The sequence below is a fragment of the Pongo abelii genome, chromosome 23, assembly GCF_028885655.2.
Source record: "Pongo abelii isolate AG06213 chromosome 23, NHGRI_mPonAbe1-v2.0_pri, whole genome shotgun sequence".
In the NCBI taxonomy this organism is placed as follows: domain Eukaryota; kingdom Metazoa; phylum Chordata; class Mammalia; order Primates; family Hominidae; genus Pongo; species Pongo abelii.
This window is the reverse complement of record NC_085929.1, coordinates 36,566,388-36,592,071: the sequence shown is the minus strand read 5'-3', so window position 1 is coordinate 36,592,071 and position 25,684 is coordinate 36,566,388. Positions and strand designations below refer to the sequence as shown.

Genomic DNA, 25,684 nt, shown 5'->3' with positions numbered 1-25,684 from the left:
ACCCAGGCTGGAGTGTGGTGGTGTGAACATAGCTCTCACTACAACCTTAAAACTGTTGGGTTCAAGTGATCCTCTTGCCTCAGCCTCTGGAGTAACTAGGACTACAGACAAGTGCCACCACACCCAGCTAACTTTTTAAAAAGTTTTAGGAGATGCGGGTCTTGCTGTGTGACCTGGGCTGGTCTTGAACTCCTGGCCTCAGGTGATCCTTCTGCCTCGGTATCCCAAAGTGCTGGGATAACAAGCATAATCCACCATGCCCAGCCCTATGTTATTCTTTAAAAAGATGCATACCCTGAATCTAATCTTGAGGAAACATCAGACAAATGCAAATTGAAGGACATTCAAAAAATAAGTGGCCTGTTCTATTAAAACATGTCAAGGTCATGAAAGTCAAGGAAGGACTGAGGACCTGTTCCAAGCTAAGGGAAGCTAAAGAAATTTAACTAAATACAACACATGATTCTAACCTGGATCCTTTTGCCATAATGGATATTACTGGGACAACTGGAAAAACTTGAAAGGAATCTGAGGGTTAGATGACAGTAATGAATCAAAGCTGATTTCTCAGTTTTGATGGTTATATTGTGAATATATAGGAGAATATTCTTGCCTATAGGAATTGCATAGTACAGTATACAGGAGTGATAAAGCAAATGGCTCAGAAAATAAAACATGATTTTTGTGTACTTGCAGGTTTTCTGTAAGCTTGAGATTATTTCAAAATAAAAATAAACTTATACAAAAATGTAGATTTTAGAAAAAAGTTTTTCCCGTTAATATAATACATATTTTAGTGACAAATATTGTGGAAACTGAAAACACTTATTCTTTTCTAACCTATCTAGTGACTATTCTGAAATGTGTCCATGTGTAAGTGAGGTGTCAAAAAGCTTAGCTTATTGTAGAAACAGAAAGAAGGCCGGAGAAAATAGAGACGAGGAAGTAAGGGGAAATTGAAAGAAGGTAAGGTCAGAGCCTTGGGCTAGAGCAGATCAGGTATGGCCTTAAAAGCCATAAACAGTGAAGTGACATGCATAGATTGACATCTTTAAAGATGCTTTGAAATAAACTGTGCAAGGGCAAAAATGAAAGCAAGGAGACCACTGGAGAGGTACTGTTTGCTTGGGCCAGAGTGGTAGCAGTGAGATAGTGAGAAGTGGCCAGATTTGAAATATATTTTGAATGGAAAGCTCACTAGACTCACTGATGGACTGGATATAGGTTTTGAGGGAGAAGAGCTAAGGATGGCTTTTAGGTTTGAAGCAACTAAGTAAATGATAGTGTCATTTACTGAGATGGGAAAGACTGAGAAAGTGACTAATGATAGGAAAGTAATAAGAATTATGGCTTGAATAGTAAAGTGGTGGTGATAAAAGCTTGATTAAAGTGGGTCAAAGAGAACAGAAAGCAGGGAATTGGACACAGGAAGCATAGACAATTCTCTTGCAAAATGGATATGATTTGGGCCAATGGAAAGAAAGGCATTCTGGACAAGAGAAAATACACTTGTTAAGATATAGGGGAAGAAATGAACTTGGCCAGTTCTTGTGACAGTGAGAAAACTGACCTAACTCAAGGAAGGGGAAGATGTTGGGTAATAAGACAGATAAGGTGGAGCCAGGCTACAAGCAGCCCGAAAGCCAGGAAAAGGTGTTTAGACTTGATGCCGGAAATAGGACTCATGAGATATTTTTGATTAGGGAAGTGATAGGATAAAAGTTATATTTAAATAACATTAGGTGGCAGTGGTATCTAGGATAGAGCAGGAGGCTGTGGGAGAGCCTTGAGGCTGTGATAGTAATTCAGATAGGAGAGGATGAAGGTCTGGACTTGAGTTTTGGCGGTAAGAACAGGCTGGAAAGGGAAGGCTTAGGGGAATTCTGATACTTGACTAAATGAGGATAATGCAGGAGAATGATTTCAAGAGTCTGAACTTAAGACACTGAGATAAAGGTGATGCTGAGAGGGAGGGAAACTGGGTAGAGAAACTTGTTCTATGTGTGGAAAGGGGAAGGCAGTGGTGAATAAAAAGACGAGCATACTGGATTTGACATGACGGTGTTAACTCAAAGTACAAATGCCCAAAAGAAGGTTAAAGATATAGAACTGGAGCTCTTGGGGATGATCAGAGCTCAAGATAACACATATGGAAGTCAACAGCATACACGTGACGCTTGAAACCCTGAGAATGGATGAATCTTCCAAAGGAAAGCACATAGAGCTGGAAGAGCATATGGTCAAAGATCTTGGGGGATGTTTGGGGATGCCCACAATTAGAGGTGGAAGAAAGAACAAAAGCAAAAGAGGGAAGTGGATGGAAAAAAGATGAGAGCAGATGGAAAAAGAATAAGTATATCATAGAAATAAGAAGGACTGTTTTAAAATGAATATATCATCAATATAAAAAAGATCAAGGTCGGGTGTGATGGTTCACACTTGTAATCCCAACACTTTGAGAGGGTGAGGTGGGAGGATTGCTTGAGCCCAGGAGTTCAAGACCAGCCTGGGCAACATAACAAGGCCTAGTCTCTACAAAAATTTTTAAACATAATTAGTCACGCGTGGTGGTACACAAATGTAGTCTCAGCTTCTTGGGAGGCTAAGTCAGGAGGACTGCTTGGGCCCAGGAGTTCAAGTCCAGCCTAAGCAATAAAGCAAGATGCTATTTCTACAAAAAATCATTAGCCAGGCATGGTGGCACAAACCTGGGTTCCAGCTACTTGGGAGGCTGGGGCAGGAGGATCACTTGAGCCCAGGTGTTCAAAGCTGCAGTGAGCTATGATTGTACCACTGCACTCCAGCCTGGGCAACAGAGCGAGACTGTTTCTAAAAAATAAATAAAATAAAATAAAAATAGACCAAGAAGAATGAAAAAGGAACAGAGACTGTGAGATCTACTAATTAGGAAGTCATTGTTTATTTTGAAGAGAGTAGTTGGGGAAGTGAAGGTGGGGGAAGAAGCCAGCTTTCTGCATGGAAAAGCTGGTAAGGAGGGGTACAGCAAATAGAAAGCATCTTGTGAGAAATTTGGTAAGGAAAGGAAGCAAACAGATAACTAGAAGTGTCATCAGGATTATCTGAAGGCTTTTTTTCTACCTAATGTTTAGACCAGCTTCATTCAAATTTTTCTCCTTTCCTACTCTGAGAATTTCAAAGTCTTACTTTTGAACAAAGTCAGGATAATGACACAAAGCATCCAAAACCAAGTGGAAGAATTTGATCTCTCTGTGTGTTCTCATCAATTCCTACAAAAGTATCTATGTCATCTTTCAAACTATCTTTTATTAGTAATTTTTTTTCCTAAACTGAGACTAGTGATGTTCTGGCAATCTCTAAAAAGATATAATATGAGTAAGAAATTTTAAAACATGCAAATATTTTCAGATAATGTCATTTATTATCTCCAATGGTCTTCAACACAGCTGAGGGGTTTATTTCCAAGTGGAGGACTATGAGCTACTATTCCTTACTGAGGCCATTTATACTTAAATTCTTCAAATATAGTTTTGTAGTATTTTTATAGTATTAGGAAGTATTTTTCATGTTGAAATTCTTAAGCAATATTTTACCAATTCTCAGAAATCCTGTATGAATTAAAGTAGTATTATATTTATACTTCAGACCAAAATGTTTAAAGAAAACTGCATTGCTTGTCCTATAAACTAGCTCTTGACATATTTATGTTTTTATAAATATGTTTACCGACTTCTGGATAAAGATGGTAGATTGACACACACATTTATTTTGTTTCCTCCAAAAACCCCTCTAGAATGACAGGAAAAGACATTTCTTTAAAAGGCAGAAATGCAAACAAACAAACAAACAGAAAGAAAGAACAAGTGAAAAAACAGTGACAATGAAATTTTGGAAGCCAGGAGGCAGATGCAAGAGAAATAACTAAAATAGCAGAGCCAAGAAACCTAAACCAGCAGTGGACTAAACCGAGGACCAGTCAAATGCACGTCATTCTAAATAATTTCCAGCATCAGATACTTTTGGAAGAGGAGATAGAGAGGGTAGGTAGAGGAGCTAAAATAAGAAAGACCAACTGAAAGACATTTATGAAACAGTTGGAACCTTCAGATTCCCTCCCCAATTTTGCAGGGCCAAACAGTTGTTCCTCTTCCACCCTAGGATAAAATCAGAGGTTTATTCTCTATAGAGGGTAATAGAAAGTCTTTGGATAATGGAATACAAAGTACAGTTGAGACAGGATTATGGTACTGGAATCAAGGAATTAAGTGAAAGCATGTATACTGAATGCCTGAATGCAGAGACCCTCAGTCCTCTATCTCTATATGGGCCCCAAAACACTGTTGGCTAGCCTGCATGCTGGGGAAACTGATCAAGAGGAAAGATTTTAAAATACAGATTTTGGGACTTCTCCCAAAGGCTTGTCCAGGTCTTCTATTAAAATAATGAAGGCCACAATCAGCAAGCCTCATCCACAAGCTCAGAGATTCATAGTCCCCCCACTCTTTAATGTGAGCAGACAACCAAGGACTGCCAGTCTTCTGAGGACTTCTAAGGAGAGAGAGGTAGAGGAGGTGGGTGGGGGAAGAGGAGGAAACAATAAACAAAAGAAACAAACACAGACACACAGAGAGAAAGACTCTATATAGAGATAATTAATATCCTCTGACATAAGAGACAATTCTGTAACCATGAGCAAGAACAGGATGCCATAAAAAGGGAAGTTCAGAGAACAACAACAAGCGCTTGGAAATGAAAACACAATAGCACAAATGAAAAACCAATAGAAGAATAGGACTATGTCAAGGAGTTCTCCCCAAGAACACAACAAAGGCATAAACATATGGAAAATTGGAGGGAAAAATATTTTTTTAAAAATCGAATACCTGAACAGGGAATCCAGTATCTAAATATTGGCAGGCCCAGAAAGAAAGAACAGAGAAATCTGATAGTACATAATTTTCATCAAGGAAATAATTGAAGAAAGTTTCCCAGAACTGAAGGAGCACTTGAGTTACCAGATTGAAACACACTGAGTGCCTACTGCAAAAAAATGGATAAAAATAGACCTACATTAAGGGACACCATTATGAAATTTCAGAACCCTGAGGAAAAAGCAAATAATACACAAAGACTGAGAATCAGAATGGCTTGGAAATTCTCAACAGCAACACTGAAAGCTACAAGAAAGAGGAGCAATGCCTCAAAAATTATCATGAAAAATAATTGTCTTCTTAGATTTAATTTCCAGTGAGACTCTTAATCTCATATAAGGATAGATGGATGATATTTTTAGGGCATGAAATATTTCAAAACCTTACCTCCCATGCAGTCCTCTCTAAGGAAGTTACCAGAGGATGTGCTCCACCAAAATGAGGGAGGAAACCAAGAATAGGAAACAAGAAATTTAACACAGGGGAGGGGCAAAGAATTCCCTGGAAGTTGGCGAAAGGAAATTCCAGGATGAGAGCCCAATACTAGCCAGAGAGAGCAAACATCCAGATTTGGTCAAAGGTGAAAAGCTCCAGAGAAATTTCTCAGTGAAGACAAAATTGTTGTTTCTGAATATTTGAGAGGCAATCTAGACCAGTATTGTCCATTAGAACTTTCTGTGATGATGGGAATGTTCCGTATCTGTGCTGTCCAATACAATAGCCACTAGCTAGAACACTTGAAATGTTTATTAGTGTGACTGAGGAACTGAACTTATTGTTTTATTTAGTTAAAATTAATTTAAATTTAAATTCTAGTAGCCATGTGGTTAGTGGCTACCATTTTGGGAAGTGCAGATAATCAGCATAAAGTTTGGAATTGAATTAGGAATAAGTAAAGAGAAAACTGAGCCAATGAAAAACAATTATTAGCTGTAAGGAAAACAAAAATTTGTACAAGAAAGGAAAAGCAATCATGGCTTACTACAACTCAACTCTGTATAAAATTATGTAGTTACAATAATATAAGCATCAGTTACTGACTTCACCCAAATTATATTATACACTGAAAAGTTGTTAGGTGGCTTATTTTATTTCTTCCTTCACATAGCAAAATAGTACAAATATTTTCTCTGGGTCAATAATTTTGTCTAATTTTTTTTTTTTTTTTTTTTTGAGACGGAGTCTCGCTCTGTCACCCAGGCTGGAGTGCAGTGGCACTATCTCAGCTCACTGCAAGCTCCGCCTCCCGGGTTCATGCCGTTCTCCTGCCTCAGCCTCCCGAGTAGCTGGGACTACAGGCATCCGTCACCACGCCCGGCTAACTTTTTTGTATTTTTAGTAGAGACGGGGTTTCAAGATGTTAGCCAGGATGATCTCGATCTCCTGACCTCGTGATCTGCCCGTCTCAGCCTCCCAAAGTGCTGGGATTACAGGTGTGAGCCACCGCGCCTGGCCCCTGTCTAATATGTTTTTAAAGAATACACAGTACTTCATTTTATTGTTCTTCCAAAATTTACTGAACCAATACTTCACTGAGGGACATGTAGGTTGTTTCCAATTTGAGACAATTATTAGTAGGACTTTGCTGATTAACACTATGGATCACTGCTTTTTAAAATTCAACTGTAATAAGGCAAACTTTACATGAAATAGAATGTACAAAATGCACCTATTTTGGATGTTTTCTTTGCATTTTGATAAATGTATATATCTTTGAAACAACCACAATCAAGATATAAAACATCTCATCACCCTAAAAAAGTTCCTCTATGCCTCTTTGCACTAAATCCCACCCCCACACCAGGCAAACACTTATTTGTTTCCTCTCATTATAAAGTTAGTTTGCTTCCTCCAGAATTTCATGTAAACGAAATTATACAGTATTTAGTCTTTCGTGTCTAAGTTTTTTTCTTTTTCTTTCCCTTTCTTTTCACAGGTGTTGATGTGTCTGAATTTTTTGACTTTTAAATATTCATTAACAGTTTTGCATGTATCATTTGTTTGTTCTTTTTTATTGTTAGTAATAATTCACTGTACAAAGATACCACAATTTGCTGATCCTTTCACCTATTGATGGACATGCAGGTTAATTCCAGTTTGGAACTATTATGAATAAAGCTGCTATGAACATAAATGTACAGGTCTTTTTGTGACTGTACATCTTTATTTCCCTTGGGTAAATACCTAGGAGTGAAAATTTCTGCATCATATAGTAAGTATATGTTTATAGGAATTTGATAAAATATTTTCCAATACACTGGTCTTGAACTACTGGACTCAAGTAATCCTTCCACCTGGGCCTCCCAAAGTGCTGGAATTACAGATGTGAGCCACCACGCCCAGCCTATTAATACATATTTTCTTGTGATATGTCTTCAAATTCTTGATATTTTTTAAAAATGGAGTTGTTTGTCTTATTATTATGTTGTAGATTTTTTTAAATGTAGTCTAAATACAAGTTCTTTGTCAGATATAGGTATTAAGAGTATTTTTTCCCAGTTTTTGGCTTGCCTTTTCATTTTCTTAATAATGTCTTTGGGAGAGAAGTTTTTTTATTTTGATAAAGTCCTGCTTATCAGTATTTTTTTCTTTTATGGTTAGTACTTTTAGGGAACCGCCTAAGAAGTTTTTCCTGAAAGTTTTATCCCATGTTTCCGTCCAGAAGTTTTATAATTTTAGCTCTTATGTGTAGGTCTTTAATCTATTTATAGTCAATCTTGTGTACAACGTGAGGTAAGGATTGAGGTTCATTTTTTTTTTCCATATGACTATCCAGTTGTTCCAGTACTACTAGTTAAAAAAAAAACCCACCTTTTACCTTGGTACCTTTATAAAAAATTATTGACTATATATGTGTGGGTCTACTTCTGAACTCTCCATTCTGTTCCACTGATCTATATGTCTATCCTTAGCACAATGTCTTGAAATCTGATAAAGTTCTCTTTGTTCTTTTCCAAAAATTTTATGACTTTTCTAGTTTCATTCCATTTCCACTTAAATTTTAGAATCAACTTGTCAATTTCTACAAAAAAAAAAGGCTATAAAGTTTTGATTGGGATTGCATTGAATGTATAGATCAATTTGGAGAAAATTAACATCTTACTTGAGTCTTCCAATCCATGAATATGGTACATATCTGCATTTATTTAAGACTTCGTTAATTTCTCTCAGCAACATTTTGTAGTTTTCATTGTACACATCTTGGCGTATGTCTTATTAATTTAGCCCTAAGTATTTCATAAATTTTTATAGTATTGTAAATGGTATTTAGAAATTTCATTTCCAGTTTTTCATTGATAATATAGAGAAATACAATGAATTTCTATGTATTAATCTGTGACCTTGATAAATTCATGTATTATATATTTGTTCTGGTGGTGTCTTTCTTGTAGATTTCTTAGGATTATCTATTATACAGTCATGTCATTCTCAAAAAAGTTTAAGTTTTACTTCTTCCTTTCCAATCTATATACCTTTATTTCTTATTCCTACCTTAATTAGCTGGTAGGACCCCTATTATGATGTTGACTATAAGTGGTAAGAGTCTTATTCCCTGTCTTAGGTGCAAAGTGTTTAATCTTTCACCATTAAGTATAATGTCACCTTTAGGTTCTTTGTAAATGTCTTTTATAAAGTTGAGGGAGTTCCTTTATACTCCTTGTTTTCCTGAAGTTTTCATTTTTTCTTTTCTTTTCTTTTTTTGAGACAGTCTTGCTCTGTCACCAGGCTGGAGTGCAGTGGCGTGATCTTGGCTCACTGCAACCTCTGCCTCCTGGGTTCAAGTGATTCCCCGGCCTCAGCCTCCCAAGCAGCTGGGACTACAGGCACGCACCCCCAGGCATGGCTAATTTTTTTTTTTCTATTTTAGTAGAGATGGGGTTTTACCATGTTGGTCAGGATGGTCTCAATCTTCTGACCTCGTGATCCGCTGGCCTCAGCCTCCCAGTGTTAGGATTACAGGCGTGAGCCACTGCGCCTGGCCAAAGTTTTCATATTTTCAAGTCACAAATGTATGTTGAATTTTGTTGAATACTTTTTTTCTGCATCTATAGAGAAGACCATGTGGTTCTTCTCCTTCATTCTGTAACATGGGGAATTACATGGGCTGATTTTCACATTTTAAACCAACCATGCATTCCTGGGATAAACCACATTAGTCATGACACATTATCCTTTCCATATATTGCTGGATTCAGTTTTCTACTATTTTGTTAAGGACATTTGCAGCCATAGTCATGAGAGATATTGTGGTCCATAGTTTTGTTTTCTTGGAATGTCTTCAGTTTTAGTATCAGGGTAATTCTGGCCTCATAAAATGAGTTGTGAAGCCTTCTCCTCTATATTCTTAAAGACTTTGTTCAAAATTAGTATTATTTCTTCCTTAATTATTTGATATAATTCATCAGTTTGTAACATTTACAGACATTATCATTTAAAATCCCATCAAATTTCTGGAATTTCAATTACACACAGCTTAGACTGTTTGATATTGTCACATAAGTCACTGAGGCCCTATTCTTTTCATTTTGTTTTTTCATTATGTTTCAATTTGAATAACTTCTATATTCTACTTCAAGTTCACTGATCTATTTTTTTTATAACTTCTAATCTGCTATTAAATCCATCCAGTGATATTTTAAAATTTCAGATACGGTATTTTTCAGCTCTAGGGTCTATTTGGACCTTTTCAAAAACTCCTTCCATTTTTCTCTTCATTATTTTGATGTTTTCCTTTAAATACTTAAGCATATTTATAATAGCTTTTCCCCTTTTATTTTCTTGAGGTATAATTTACATGCAGTAAAATTGTTCTTTATAGTGTACAGTTCTGTGAATTTTGACAAATGTATACATAACCAGTTTCATCAGCCCCCAAATTCCTCCATGTCCCTTTGTAGTTAAACCTCACACTCAGCCCTGGCAACTACTGATTTTTTTCTGTGCCTATAGTTTTGCCTTTGCCAGAATATTGTGTAAGAGATCAATTTCCCACATGTCAGTGTGAGGAGGTCCACAGACCAGCTCTCCAGCAAAACTGCTAAAAACTATTTTTAAAAATTGAAGTCTCTGTTATACCTAAAGGCATACAGTAATTGAAGAAGCCTCCGTTCAAGAATATCTTCTAAAATTTGCCAAGAACAACAAAAGTTGGTGATATTTGAACCAAGACCATTCCCTCCACCCTCTCAGCTCAGTTACATTCCACTCCATTCCATTATAGATTGGGATAGCCAAGAACACAAGCCTCCCTCTCTCCCAAGCTCCCACTCTGAGGGCTATCTTCACGGGAGGAAAAGAACGTTAGTATTTTTCTTCTTGCCTCCAGCTATTGCTAAATTCTATGTTGAGTATGGCCATGAGGTGGGGGCTCATGGTGAGATGGAAGTTTTGCGTAGGATACAGTACCACTATACTTCCAGCCTCACTGGTGAAATGGAAGTTCTGCCTAGGGTACAGTACCACTGAGAATGCTGAGGTCTCAATCACCCTTGCCCTGGCTTGTAAGATAGTGGTTCTATGCTGGGAGAGGCAAGCTGAGAAGATCTGAGTCTACTGTTCCCCCTCCACTCGGCCATCAGCTCCTAAAGCTCCATGTCACTCAGAGATAAGCACACCATTGTCCCCGTACCTAGCTCCAGAGCTGTGGCTCAGATATTTTTCCAAGGGGAGAAGCAGTGCATAAAATAGCTCCTAATCTCTTTCCAAAGACAGTGACTTTATTGCAACAGAGCATGGAGAAGTTCAAGGATAAGGACATGCTCAAATACAATGGAGGTTGTATCAAAAGGCAATTGGAAGGAGATTGGTAGATTCATTACAGGTATTTGCTAAACTGTAGGCTGGCCAGTTTTCAGGAGAGAATCAGGAAATAGATAACTGAGAGAAGTCCTCCTGTGGTCAGAACAAATTTCAAACACTGGAACCTCAGTAACTATCCCTTTAAAGAAGTCCAAATGTGATTTGATTAAACTGTAGAGTAATATATGCCTGGGACACTGATGAAAATAATGGAGCAATTACCAGCAATTAGTTGTGTTTAGTAACTGGGCAGGGAAAGAATTGACCAAAGAAAGCCCAGATGAAACCGCTGTATTGGCTGTTCTTGTGTTGGTACAAAGAAATATCTGAGGCTTGGTAATTTATAAGAAAAGAGGTTTAATTGACTCATGGTTCTGTAGGCTGTACAGAAAGCATAGCACTGGCATCAGCTTCTGGTGAGGGCCTCAGAAAGTTTACAATCATGGCAGAAGGCAAAGGGGGAGCAGGTGTCTCACATGGCAAGAGTGGGAGCAACAGAGAGCACAGAGGTGCCACACTCTTTTAAACAACCAGCTCTTGCAAGAACTCACCATTACAAGGACAACACAAAGCCATGAGGGATCCACCCCCATGACCCAAACACCTCCCATCAGGCCCCACCTCCAGTTACATTTCAACATGAGGATTGGGCAGGACAAATATCCAAGGCATATCAACCACCATTATCCAAGCGTGACTGTGGGGCATACCTAAGGCTGCACTTCTGAGTAAGAAAAAGATCCACAAATAGACATATCATAGTAAAAATGCTGAAAACTAAAGACATGGAGAAAATCTTAAAAACAATAAGAGAAAAATGACTCATTGCTAACAAAGGAACCCCTATAACGCAAACAGCTGATCTCTCAGCAGGAACAATGGGGGCCAGTTAGGTAGTGAGCCAACATTTTCAAAGTGCTCAAAGAAAAAAAAAACTGTCAGCCAAGAATTCGTTATTCAGCAAATATATCTTTAAAAAACAAAGGTTAGATAAAAACACTCCCAGATAAACAAAAACTGAGAGAATTTTGCTAGCAGATTCATCTTACAGGAAATACTAAAGAAAATTATTCAGGCTGAAAATTAGCACACATAATAATTCAAACTGACATGAGAAAACAAAGAGCATCAGTAAAGGTGCTCTTACAATCCAATTATAAAAGGCAATGAAAATGCACATTTTTCTCCTTTCTTCTCTTAAATGAACTAAATTTTATATAATAAGTTGTGTAAAATAATATGCATATGGTATATTGTTTGACCTAAAACTTCAACAAATGTAGTATATTTGCCAATAATAGCACAAAGAAGGTGAGTAGGAGAAAAGCTGTTTGGGCAAGGAAATAGCTACAGATGATAAAGTACCAATTAAAAAATAATTGTTGATCTTGTATCATTAATAGATGTAATACATAAAAAAAATACCAAAAAGGGACAAAAGAGACTACATAAGGGTAACATTGCCATGTCTCACTGGAATTAAGCTAGTATAAACCTGAAACTGATTCTGATAAGTTAGGATGTGCATCATAAGCCCTAGTGCAACTACTAAAGAAATTCAAAAAAATAGTGAAAAAAATTAAAGAAATTAAAATGCTTCATTCACTCAGTGCAAGGAAAACAAGTCAAAGAGGAATAGAGGTACAATAAAAAGATATAAAACACATAGAAATAAAAAGTAAAATGACTGTCATAAACCAAATATATCAATAGTAACATTAAACATGAATGGATTAAGCAAACCAATGAAAAGGCAGAGGTTGTAACTGGAGATAATGAGGGGCATTTGGGGATAATAAAAGGATCAACCTGTCAAGAAAACAAAATAAATATAAATATATGCACCTAATATTAGAACACAAAAACTATGAAGAAAAACTGATCAAGGAAGAAACAGACAATTCAACAATAATAGCTTCAGACTTCAATACCTGAACTTCAATAATGAATAGGACAATTAGGCAGAATATCTGAACAACAGTCTAAATTAACTAGACCTAACAGATATATACATAGAACACTATACCCAGTAACAGCAGAATATACAGTCTTCTCAAGTGCACATGGAATATTCTCCAGCATAAACCATATATTTACTTTTTTTTGAGTCAAGGAGACAGGGTCTCACTCTGCTGCTCAGGCTGGAGTGCAGTGGAGTGATCACAACTCACCACAACCTTTAACTCCCAGACTCAAGCAATTCTCCCAGCTCAGCCTTTCAAGTAGGTAGGACCACAGGCGCATGCCACCACACCTGGCTGGTTTTTGTTTGTTGGTTGGTTGGTTGGTTTTTTGTTGTTTTTTTGTAGAGACTCGGTCTTACTATGTTGCTCAGGCTAGTCTCTCAAACTCCTCACCTCAAGCCATTCTCTTGCCTCAGCCTCTCGAAGTGCTAGGATTACAGGTAAGAGCTATCACACCCAGCCTGCAAACCGTATGTTAAGGCACAAAACAAACCTCAACAAATGTAAAAGGATAGAAATAATAAAAAGTATGTTCGGCTGGGTGCAGTGGCTCATGCTTGTAATCTCAGCACTTTGGGAGGCCAAGGCGGGCAGATCACAAGGTCAGGAGTTCGAGACCAGCCTGGCCAATATGGTTAAATCCCATCTCTATTAAAAATACAAAAAAATTAGCTGGGCGTGGTGGCACATGCCTGTAATCCCAGCTACTTGGGAGGCTGAGGCAGGAGAATCGCTTGAACTCAGGAGGCGGAGGTTGCAGTAAGCCGAGATTGTGCCACTGCACTCCAGCCTGGGTGACAGAGCGAGACTCCGTCTCAAAAAAAAAAAAAAAAAAAATATGTTCTCTGCCCTCACTGGAATGAAACTAGAAGCTAATAACATAATAAGATTTGGGAAACTCAAATGTATGAGGAAGGAGGTGAGGGATAAAAGATTACAAATTGAGTGCAGTGTATACTGCTCAGGTGATGGGTGCACCAAAATCTCACAAATCACAACTAAAGAACTTACTCATGTAACCAAACACCACCTGTTCCCTGATAACCTATGGAAATAAAAAAATTAAAACAAAAAGTATGTGGAAGTTAAACAACATACTCCTAATAACCAATGGATCAAAGAATAAATCAAAAGGGAAATCAGAGGTGGCTCATGTCTGTAATCCCAGCACTTTGGGAGGCCGAGGTGGGTGTATCACTTGAAGTCAGGAGTTTGAGACAAGGCTGGCCAACATGGTGAAACCCAGTTTTTACTAAAAATACAAAAATTAGCTGGGCATGGTGGTGCATGCCTGTAATCCCAGCTACTCAGGAGGCTGAGGCAGGAGAATCGCTTGAACCCAGGAGGCAGAGGTTGCAGTGAGCCGAGGTCATTCCACTGCACTCCAGCCTGGGTGACAGAGAGAGAGATACCGTGTCAAAAAAATAAAGGGGAAATCAGAAAATACTTCAAGATAAATGAAAATGAAGATACAACATAACAAAACATAACACTGCTAAAGCATTGCTTAGAGGAAAATTTACAACTGTAAATGCCTATATTAAGAAAGGAGATCTCAAATAACCTAACTTTCCACCTTAAGACACTGGAAAAAGTGCAAACTAAACCTAAAGAAAGCACAGGAAGGAAATAATACAGATTAGTGTAGACATTTATGATATGGAGAATTAAAAAATAGTGACAATCAGTGAATCCAAAGGCTGATTCTTTGAAAGATCAACAAAATTGACAAACCTTTAGCCAGCTTGACCAAGTAAATAAGACTAAAATTACCAGAATTGGAAATAAAAGACCAGATATTACTGCTGACCTTACAAAAATAAAAAGCATTACAACAGAATACTACGAACAATAATATGTCAATAAATTAGATAACTTAGATGAAATGGAAATTGCCTAAATTACACAAAATATCAAAACTGACTCAAGAAGAAATTGAAAATATGAATATATTTATAACAAGTGAAGACCTTGAATTAACAATTTTTAAAACTATCCACAAAAAGAAAAGCCCAGTCACAGGTAGCTTCACCACTAAACTCTACCAAACATTTAAAGAAGAATTAACACTAACTCTTCACAAACTCTTCCAAAAAGTAGAAGATAAGTAAAAACTTTTCAATTCATTTCTCTCTCTCATGCACACTTTTTATTTTTTATTTTTTTGACAGAGTCTCACTTTGTTGCCCAGGCTGGAGTGCAGTGGCACTATCTCAGCTCACGGCAACCTCTGCTTCCCAGGTTCAAGCAATTCTCGTGCCTCAGCCTCCCAAGTAGCTGGGATTACAGGTGTGCACCACCATGCAGAGCTAATTCAACTCATTTTTATGAAGCCAGTGTTACCCTGATACCAAAACAAAAGGCAATACAAGAAAACTACAGATCAATATCTCTCATGCATTAGACATAAAAATCCTCAACAAAATACTAGCAAAACATCTAGCAATATAAATACACACACACACACACACACACACAGATACACGTACACACAATGATAAAGGGGGATCTATCTCAGGAATGTAAGCTTGGGTTAATATCTGAAAATCAGCTAATGTAATACATTATATCAAAGAATAAAAAGCAAAAATCACATGATCATTTCAAGAGATGCAGGAAAAGCATTTGACAGAATCCAACACCCTTCCATGATTAAAAAAACACTCAGCAGACTAAGAAGGGAACTTCTTCAACATAACAAAGGGCACCTAAAACAAAAACCCATACCTAATGATGAAAAATTAGATGCTTCTCTAAGATTAGGAACAAGACAAGACTGTCTCTTCACCTCTATTCAACATTGTAATGGAGGTTCTAGCCAGGGCAATTAGATAAGAAAAGGAAATAAAAGGCATCCAGATTAGAAAGGAAGAAGTGAAACTACATCTATTTGCAGATGACATGCTTTTGTATATAGAAAATCCTCAGGAATCCTCTAAAAAACTAGGATATAGAAAGTAATCAGGAATCTTCTAAAAAAACTATTAGAACTATTCAATGAGCTCAGCAAGCATATCAGTCAGGGTTCTCTAGAGAAACACAACTAGTAGGATGAAAAAATATAAGTATATATATATGTAGAGAGAGAGACAGGTTATTTATATATATATGTATGTAGAGAGAAACAGAGGATATATATATATTATATATATATATAGTACAGTTCATATATATATATAAACACATTTATTATAAAGAATCGGCTTATCCAATTATGGAGGCTGGCTAGTCCAATATCTACAGTGTGAACCAGCAGGCATGAGACCCAGGAAAGTTGATGATGCAGTTCCAGTCTGAAGGCCAACAGGCTAGAGACCCAGGAGAGTCAATGGTGCAGATGAAGTCTGAGGCAATCTGCTGGAGCATTCCCTCCTGCTCAGGGAGGCCAGTCTTTTTGTTCTATTCAGGCCTTCAACAAATTCAATGAGATCCACACACATCATGGAGTGTTAGTTTTACTTTACTCAAAGCAACCTGCTTAACTTAAAGTTTACTGATTTAAATGCTAATTTCATCCAGTAGCACCCTCCACGTTGACACATAAAATTAACTATCCTACCAAGGTTGTAGAATACAAAATCAGTATACAAAATTCAAAAGTATTTCTATATACCTGCAATGAATAATAGAAAGATGAAAATTTATTCCTAAGTATTTTATTCTTTTCGTGCTATTGTGCAGTTCACATAGTATTCACATACTATTGTGAACAGTATGAAAAGAATGCTTATGAATAAATTTAACAAAATAAATACAAAATTTATAATCTAAAAACCACAAAACATGGCTGAAAGAAATTAAAGAAAATCCAAATAAATGAAAATGGAATGGAAGACAATATTTATAAATTGTATATCTGGTAGGGAATTTACCCAGAATATATAAAGAACTCTTACACCTCAGTAATAAAAGGACAAATGACCGTTTTTAAAATGGGCAAAGGAAGCTGGATGCAGAGGCTCATACCTGTAATTCATGCATTTTAGGGGGCCAAGGTGAGAGGAATGCTTGACTCCAGGAGTTCGAGATCAGCCGAGGAAACATGGCAAGACCCCATCTCCACAAAAATATTTTTAAAAATTAGCCAGGCATGGCGGTGCACACCTATGGTCCCAGCTTCTCTGTTGCCTAGGCAACAGAGCAAGACTCTGTCTCAAAAAAAAAAAAAAAATGGGCAAAAGATCTGAATAAACATTTCTTCAAGGAATATATATAAACGGATAAGAAGCACATGAAAAGATGCTTGACATCATTAGTCATTAGAGAAATGCAAATTAAAACCACAATGAGGTACCACTTACTTTGCACCCACCAGGATGGCTAGAATCAAAAAGTGAGACAATATCAAGTGCTGGTAAGGATGTGGAGAAATTGGAACCCTCATACACTGATGTTGGGAATGTAAAATGGTACAGCCACTTTGGAAGAATTTTGGAGTTCTCCAAATGATTAAACACATATGACCCAGCAATTCCACTCCTAGGTATATATCCAAGAAAATTAAAAATAGATAATAAAAAAGAACTTATATACAAATGTTTATAGCAGCATTATTCACAATAGCCAAAAGGTTGAAAGAACCCAAATGCCCATCACTAATATATGGATAGACAAAATGTGGTGTATTCATACAATGGAGTATTATTCAGCCATAAAAAGGGATGAAGTAATGACACATGCCATACATGGATGAACTTTGAAAACACGATGCTGCCCTTTTGGCTGAAAAGCACCATGGTAGTTGGCAAGAACAAGCACTTTATGAAAGGTGGCAAAAGCAAGCCAAGAAGAAAGTGGTTGATCCATTTTCTTTCTTTCTTTCTCTCCCTCCTTTTCTTTCTTTCATTATTTATTTCTCTCTGTCTCTTCCTTTCCTTCTTTCCATTCCCCCTCTCTCCCTCCCTTCCTTCCTTCCCTCCTTCCTTCCTTCCCTCCTTCCTTCCTTCCTTCCTTTTTTGAAACAGGGTCTTGCTCTGTAGCCCTGGTTGCAGTGCAGTGGTGTAATCAACAGCTCACTGCAGCCTCGACCTCCTGGGCTCAAATAGCTTGATCCATTTTCTAAGAAAGATTGGTATGATGTGAAAGCACCTGCTATGTTCAGTATAATAACTATGGGAAAGACACTCATCACCAGGACTCAAGGAATCAAAATTGCATCTGATGGCCTCAAGGGGCATGTGTTTGAAGTGAGTTTGTCTGATGTGCAGAATGATGAAGTTGCATTTAGAAAATTCAAGCTGATACTGAAGATGTTCAGGGCAAAAATGCCTGACTAATTTCCACGGCATAGATCTTACCTGTGACAAAATGTGTTCCATGGTTAAAAAATAGCAGACCATGATTAAAGTTCACATTGATGTCAAGACTACCAATGATTATTTACTTTGTCTGTTTTGTGTTGATTTTACTAAAAAATGCAACAATTATATACGGAAGACTTCTTACAATTAACACTAACAGGTCTGCCAAATCCAGAAGAAGATGATGGAAATCATGACCCAAGAGGTGCAGACAAATGACTTTAAAGAAGTGGTCAATAAATTGATTCCAGACAGCACTGGAAAAGACACAGAAAAGGCTTGCCTATCTATTTATCCTCTCCATGGTGTCTTCATTAGGAAAGTAAAAATAAAGAAGCCCAAGTTCGAATTGGGAAAACTCATGTAGCTTCATGGTGAAGGTAGTAGTTTTGAAAAAGCTACTAAGGATGAGAAAGGTGCTAAAATTGAATGAGCTGATGGATATGAACCATCGGTCCACGAATCTGTTTAACATTCAGACTTTTAATAGTGTCAAATTAAAAGCCCTATTTGTGAAAAAAAAAAAAAAGAAGAAAAGAAAACACAATGTTAAGTGAAAGAGGTCAGTCACAAAATTCATCACAGTATATGACTTCATTTATTTGAAATATCTCATAATAGGCAAATCTGGGGACAGAAAATAGATTAATGGTTATTTAGGACTGGGGGAGAGGAGAAATAAGACAGGAAGGCGAAAGCTAAAGAATATGGGTTTTTTTCAGGTGATGAAAATCTTCTAAAATTTCGACTGTAGTGATGGTTGCAAATCTCTGTGACTATACTAAAAACCATTAAATTGTACATTTTAAATGAGTGAATTTCATGGTAAATAAATTACATTTCAAGCTACTAAAAACAGAAAAAAATGTGTACAAATAGAATCAAATAGTATGTAGTCTTTTGATTCTGGCTTCTTTCACTTATTATAATGCATTTGCAACTCATCCATGTTGTTGCATGTTTCAGTAGTTTGTTCCTTTTTGTCTTAAGTTTATCCATTCCCTAATTAAGAAACACCTAATTGTTTCCATACTTTGAAGATTATGAATAGAGTTGCTGTAAACATTTGCATACATTTTTGTGTGTAAACATAGGCTATCATTGCACTTGGTATAACAGCTGTTTTAAAGTCCTTATCTACTAATTTTGTCATTGCTGAAATTTCTGGGCTTGCCTCTACTGACTGGTATCCCCCAGGTTATGGATCAGTTTTCCTGCTGCTTTACATATCAAGAAACTTTTATTAGATTCTGAACAATAAGAATGTTACATTGTTGAATGTTTGAATTTTGTTATCTTTCTTAAAAATTGTTTTGGCAGGCAGATAAGCTTGATCCTTAAAGCTTGATCCAAAAAGTTTGGTTTAGCTCTACTGCTAACATGTAACCCTTCTGGAGTCTCTACTGAATGTTCTGAGTGTTCGAGAAGGGCTCTCCATTTGACTAGTCATTATGTGAACATCTCCCATCCCTGTGAGAGCTCTAGGAATTGTTCAGTTGCCAGTTTTCTTTGTCCAGCCTTATGGAGTTTTGACCCACCCCTGAAAAGCTGAATATTAAACAAAAGACTCAAGGAGCCCCTATGTTGATTTCTGGATCTCCTTCTCTGTATAGTTCCCTGCCCTCTGATATTCTGTCTCCAACTGCCTCAGATTCTCCATACTCCAATCTCTTTCTTCAACTCAGCGAGACTGCCATGCTCTGCTTGGGTTCTCTCTCCCTGAACCAGTGGTCTGGAAGGTGCCTCCTAGCAGGAAGCCAGGGCAATTTTAAGACTGGTCTCACTTTTCTTCTGTCAAGGATCCCATTCCTATGTGCCTGTTATCTAATGTCCAAAAACAGTTGCTTCATATATTTTGCTCAGTTTTCTAGTTGTTTACAGCAGGAGGGTAACTCTTACATTACTCTTTCATGAGTGAAAGTGGAATTTGGTCATTCTAATATAGGGTTTTTACCTCTCTTCTGAAATTTTACACGCTCTCTCCTACAGGGGCGAATATATGATTTAACAGATTGAGTATGAGTTTTGGAGCCAGAGAGATCTAGATTGAAATATTGATTTTGATGCTCTCTAGTTGGGCAACCTTGGACATGCTACTTAATGTCTTTGAACTTCTGTTTCTTCAGCTATAAAATATCATGCAAAGTTGTTGGGATTAATTGGGTTCACAAATATACACAGCCTTTTGTGGGCACTTAATAAATGGTGGCTATTATTTTTATATAATAAATAGCTATTTGTTTGTTTCTCTTCCTCTAATCAATTTTGAATCAGGGATTTGGCCTATTCATCTTTGTGTACACTACCCTCCTATGATGACTCAAGCATAGTAGGCCTCATTATAAATTTATTGACTGAATAAATGCTGATAACCTACTGTTGATTAGAATATAGTAGAACACTTTTTTTTTTTTTTTTTGGTGACAGAGCCTTGCTCTGTCACCCAGGCTGGAGTGCAATGGTGCGATCTCGGCTCACTGCAACCTTCGCCTCCAGGGTTCAAGTGATTCTCCTGCCTCAGCCTACTGAGTAGTTGGGATTACAAGCATCCGCCACAATGCCTGGCTAATGTTTTGTATTTTTGGTACAGACAGGGTTCCACCATGTTGGCCAGGCTTGTCTCGAACTCCTGACCTCAGGTGATCACCCGCCTTGGCCTCCCAGAGTGCTGGAATTACAGGCGTGAGCTACCACACCGGGTCCCAGTAGAACATTTTTTTAAACCTTCTTCACAATGAGCTTCATGTAGCCTTGTTTAAATGTCAAAATGATACTTTTAGTGATAAAGTTTGTTTGTTCCAACTTTGGTCATTAAAGCAGAAAGAGCCCTCCATTGGGCAGAAAAAAAGCACACCTAGGTAGTGGCTCATAAAGTATACAGTCATCCGTCTGTATCCATGAGGAATTGGTTTCAGGGCACACACACTCCACACCCACAGACAGGAAATCTATGGATGCTCAAATCCCTTATAAAAAATGGCGCAGTGTTGGCATATAATATGCACATCCTATGTACATATTCCCATATATATTAAATTATCTCTAGATTATTTATAATACCCAATACAACATAAATGCTATGTAGTTATACTGTATTGTTTAGGGAATCATGGGGGACAAGAAAAAAAGTCTGTACATGTTCAGTACAGACCCAATCATCCTTTTTTTTTTTTTTTTTAACAGTTTAAACCCACAGTTGGCTGAATCCACTAATGCAGAACCCACAGATACAAAGGGCCAATTGCAAACCGCCATGGCATGTGTATACCTATGTAACAAGCCTGCATGTTCTGCACATGTATCCCAGAACTTAAAGTACAATCATAAGTAAATATATTTTATATATATGTATATATATACAATTAACACTAACAGGTCTGCCAAATCCAGAAGAAAATGAGGCCAATTGTGTTTCTAACTTTTCTTTACCATTGTCAGAAGGACTGGTCTTCTGAAGTCTTAGCTCTCAATTTTGAGATCTTAATATAAATGCTAAAAGAATTACTCCTCTTATGATGCTTAGATTTGTTACAAGCATAATCTCATGTGTGTACCAACAGACAATTTAGCATCAAATAGAAAACTTTAACACACACAATGGTATTAGAAAAATCAGCCAACTAAATATAGTTATAGGAAATTGGGTAACATTATCATTATACTTTTTTCCAATGTGCAACTGAATAAAATCTCAATGAAGTCACTTTGAAAAAAATCTGAGTTTAAATGAAACCTAATGTTTCATTGATTTTGGTGTAATGATAACATTGTATTATTAGAGGCATCTCTTTTTTAACCAAACAGAATATTGTGTCTTACTCTTTTTTAAACAAAATTTATTTATTTTAACACTAGGGCTTATTAATTGTAACATCCAAAGTATTTCTACCTAAGATTACTCACTATGCTTGACTTTTTTTCTGCTATAATACATATCAGTATACTTTTTTAATGTGAGTGAAACATATACAGATAATCAGTGTGGCTCTTCCCACTCACAAAAGGAAGGAAGTAATTCTCTGATATGTTATAGAATGATTCATATAAAAAAAGAAATGACTTATAAGACTGATGGGAAAGTCAACCAACTTTCATTCCTCTTTGCGCAGTTAACAGAGGATAGCAATTACATTCTGGACTGCAAAACAGAAAAGTTAATTGAAAATAATTTTCTATTTGACAAAAGGAAACTTAATGAAAAGGACTAGAGTCTCATGATGAAGAAAGAATGATGTGTGTGTGTGTGGTTTTTTGGTTTTATTTTTTTGAGACGGAGTCTCCCTCTGTCTCCCAGGCTGGAGTGCAGTGGCGTGAGTGAGCTCAGCTCACTGCAACCTCTGCCTCCCAGGTTCAAGCGATTCTCATGCTGGCTAATTTTTGTATTTTTAGTAGAGACAGGGTTTCACCACGTTGGCCAGGCTGGTCTTGAACTCCTGATCTCAGGTGATCCTCCCGCCTCGGCCTCCCAAAGTGCTGGGATTACAGGCATGAGCCACCGCACCTGGCCTGATGCGTGTGTTTTTTTAAGGCTGGATATTTTCTGCAAATAATGTGCCTCTTTCAGTGCTTTCAATTATCAACCCCACTTCTAAGAATCTGAGATATTCTTGCCAACACGATGTTTTATCAAAGAAGGCATATACGCTTCAGGAGATGTGATGCTATGAAAATCATCAGACTATACCTCAAAAAATGCAAAACTTCAGTTCAGAGTTTAGTGGGAGACAATAGGTTTTGAATGAAAAGGCTCTTGTTTTAATCTACTGTCTGAAATACAAAGCAATTCTAAGGAGTTCAGAAAAATACCTTTCTAGTCCACACGTAAATGCTGCCATTTACCTTGGAAACAATGTACTTTATATTCTAATTTCTTAAAAATAAATCATTTGCTTTTTAATTAAGTGTGTTGGCACAAAAGAGTGAGAAATGAGCTTCATGGAGGGAAAGAATACATCAGGTAAACTACATATTGCTATAATTTGTGGATTTTTTTGTGGAATTCATAAAAAAGAAAAAAGCTATCTTAAAACATTATTTTTAAATTGAAATAAGATGCAGAAATCCAGGCAAAATGCAAACCATTTTTATTACACTTAGAAAATAGTGTAATAGAGTGTGTATGTTTGGGATATGCTTAAAAAGCAAACCATTCTTTGTAACTAAATCAAATGATAAATTATTGAATAAACTTTAAAAATACTTGTGGCTCTTATAAGAAAATAGTATTCTCTGCCTTTAGCTCATCCTCAAAAAAAAATCATTTGTATGAATTATTTATGCTTCAGTGAAATTGATATGTTACAGATGAAAAAAATACCATTCTGGATCAAGATTTCTAGTTACAAAAGAAAGGCCTAGAAAAAAGCCTGTAGAGAGTGTCTAGCAACTGTATTTGGAGGTATAAAGATACATAAGTATTTCAGAAAATTAGAAAATTATAGTAGACCCCTGCCTAAATATATGGTTAAAATATTAATTCTCAAAGAACTATACTGACTTAATAAACTGGAACAATTAATCTCCAAAATAGACCTGGGCCAACATTAGCCCTCCACCTTTTTATCACTGTCTGTGTAAGTAATTACTAGAATTTTTTAAGGAGACTGGGTTAATTATTTCTACTAGAAAGAAGTACTTTTCCCTCAGCATTTAAACAGTGTAAATTTAAGTAAGATTCTACAACACATTACAGAACATACATTGATTAGCACCACATAGGTCAGTTCTTTGAAGAAACCTGTCTAAGGATCTTTAGGGGAAGTTGTCTTCAGTGTGTATGTCTACTGCTATCTGTCCAGTTGTCTATGACAGGGAAAAAACAACAACTTCCCAGGGTTATGTGAAGTGCTTTTGTGTTTGTGTAGCCTTACTAGCTACAGCTTAGGCCTAAAACACCCCTATTAGGAAGGAAGACCTGGCCAGGCATGGTGGCTCTTGCCTGTAATCCCAGCACTTTGGGAGGCGGAGGCAGGGGCAGGTGGGTTGCTTGAGCTTAGGAGTTGGAGACCAGCCTGGGCAACATGGCGAAACCCTGTCTCTATAAAACATATAAAAATTAGCCGGACATGGTGGCATGCACCTGTAGTCCCAGTTACTCGGGTGGCTGAGGTGGAAGAATGGCTTGATCCCAGGAGGCAGAGATTGCAGTGAGCCGAGATCGCGTCATTGCACTCCAGCCTGGGTGACAGAGTGAGACCCTGTCTCAAAAAAAAAAAAAAAAAAAGAAAAAAAAGAAAAGAAAAGAATGAAGACCTGTCCTGAAAGTGTTGTGGGGGGCAGATTAAATGACAAGGACACAATTAGGACGGTGTTTTTCAGACAGGCTTACTGAACCCTGTATTGTCCTGGGATTCCTTAGACAATTCCATGTTCTATTTTTCAAGTGGAGTTAGGTTTTTAGAGTTCTTATAATTTAAGAATTCTTAAGTTTCAAGCATGTGTGCTTTTATCAATTCTGAATCCATTGCCAAATTATAATCTCACTTTCACATTATTCCTTGGATCTTAAGAATCACACCAGAAAGTGAATAGTACAATTATTGAATAATTTCAACTATTAGTAGACACTCTGTTATATTTGCCTTTCTGTGACTGAAATAAGGAATTACCTGAAAAAGAAAATTGTATTAAAATCTTTCTATTTTCAACGGTCTCACAAGATGATTGTGTTAAATCCCTTCTTTACGATAGATCATTGGTAGAAAAGCGGTGTAAGCTGTTTGATCAAAAATTTATAAACTTTCTATTTTAATTTTAAATAAAATTTAAATTACAATTTTTTTTTCAAGTTTTAAAAATCTTTGAGTTAGAGATTACCAAGAGTAAAGAAGTTTCGGCAGAGCCATGTAGGATACAGGAAAGGCGTGGAGCATTCAGTAGTTCTAAGTCACAGAGACAGAATTTCTGATGCTACCATAGTGGACTTTCCAACTTGCCTGGAATGTCCTCTGCCATGATCACTGCCAATCAAAATATGATTCATCCACAAAATCACCAAATCAAGCTAGGCATGGTGACACATGCCTATAATCTCAGGTACGTGGAAGGCTGAAGTGGGAGGATTGCTTGAGGCCAGGAGTTCAAGACCAGCCTGGGCAACATAGTGAGAGTGCATCTCAAAGAAAAAAAAAAAAAATCACCAACTTAATGAAACTTTCCCACACAGTACCTATTTATCCTTTTTTCTGTAACCCTAGTACTTTGGAGTTCAACTGCCTGGGTTTGAATTCTGTCCCTGTTACATATTCACTATGTATGGAGTCTTGGGCTAATTTCTCTGGCTCAGTTTCCTATTTGTAAAATGAAGATAACAATAGTATCTACCTTATAAAATAGCTAGGAAGATTGAAAGTGATAATATAGGTAAAGCTCTGAGAGTGCTCAAAATTGTTAGTTAATATTATTTCTCTCATTCATATACTCTCTAGTATTACCTTTTTTATTACATTATGTAGGTGTTATCTCTTCAGCCACAATTCTAAAGGGCACAGGCTATATCTTATATGTCTTTATTTTCATCACAGTGCTTAGCAGGGCATTATTTATTCTCTCTCTCTTTTTTTTTTTTTTTTTTTTTTTCTTTTTTTTTTTTTTTGAGAGGGAGTCTCACTCTGTCACCCAGGCTGTAGTGTAGTGGTGCGATCTCGGCTCACTGCAAGCTCCACCTCCTGGGTTTTTGCCATTCTCCTGCCTCAGCCTCCCAAGTAGCTGG

The 25,684-nt window shown here is 37.0% G+C and overlaps 1 protein-coding gene and 1 pseudogene across 8 annotated transcripts in view; one reads left to right on the top strand and one right to left on the bottom strand.

Annotated features, from left to right (window-relative positions):
* Nucleotides 1-25,684, bottom strand: part of HORMAD2 (HORMA domain containing 2) — a 95,771-nt gene that overhangs the window by 22,003 nt on the left and 48,084 nt on the right. The gene's annotated exons all lie outside the window — the stretch shown is intronic.
* On the top strand, nt 17,408-18,445 carry LOC100447423 (small ribosomal subunit protein eS1-like; annotated as a pseudogene).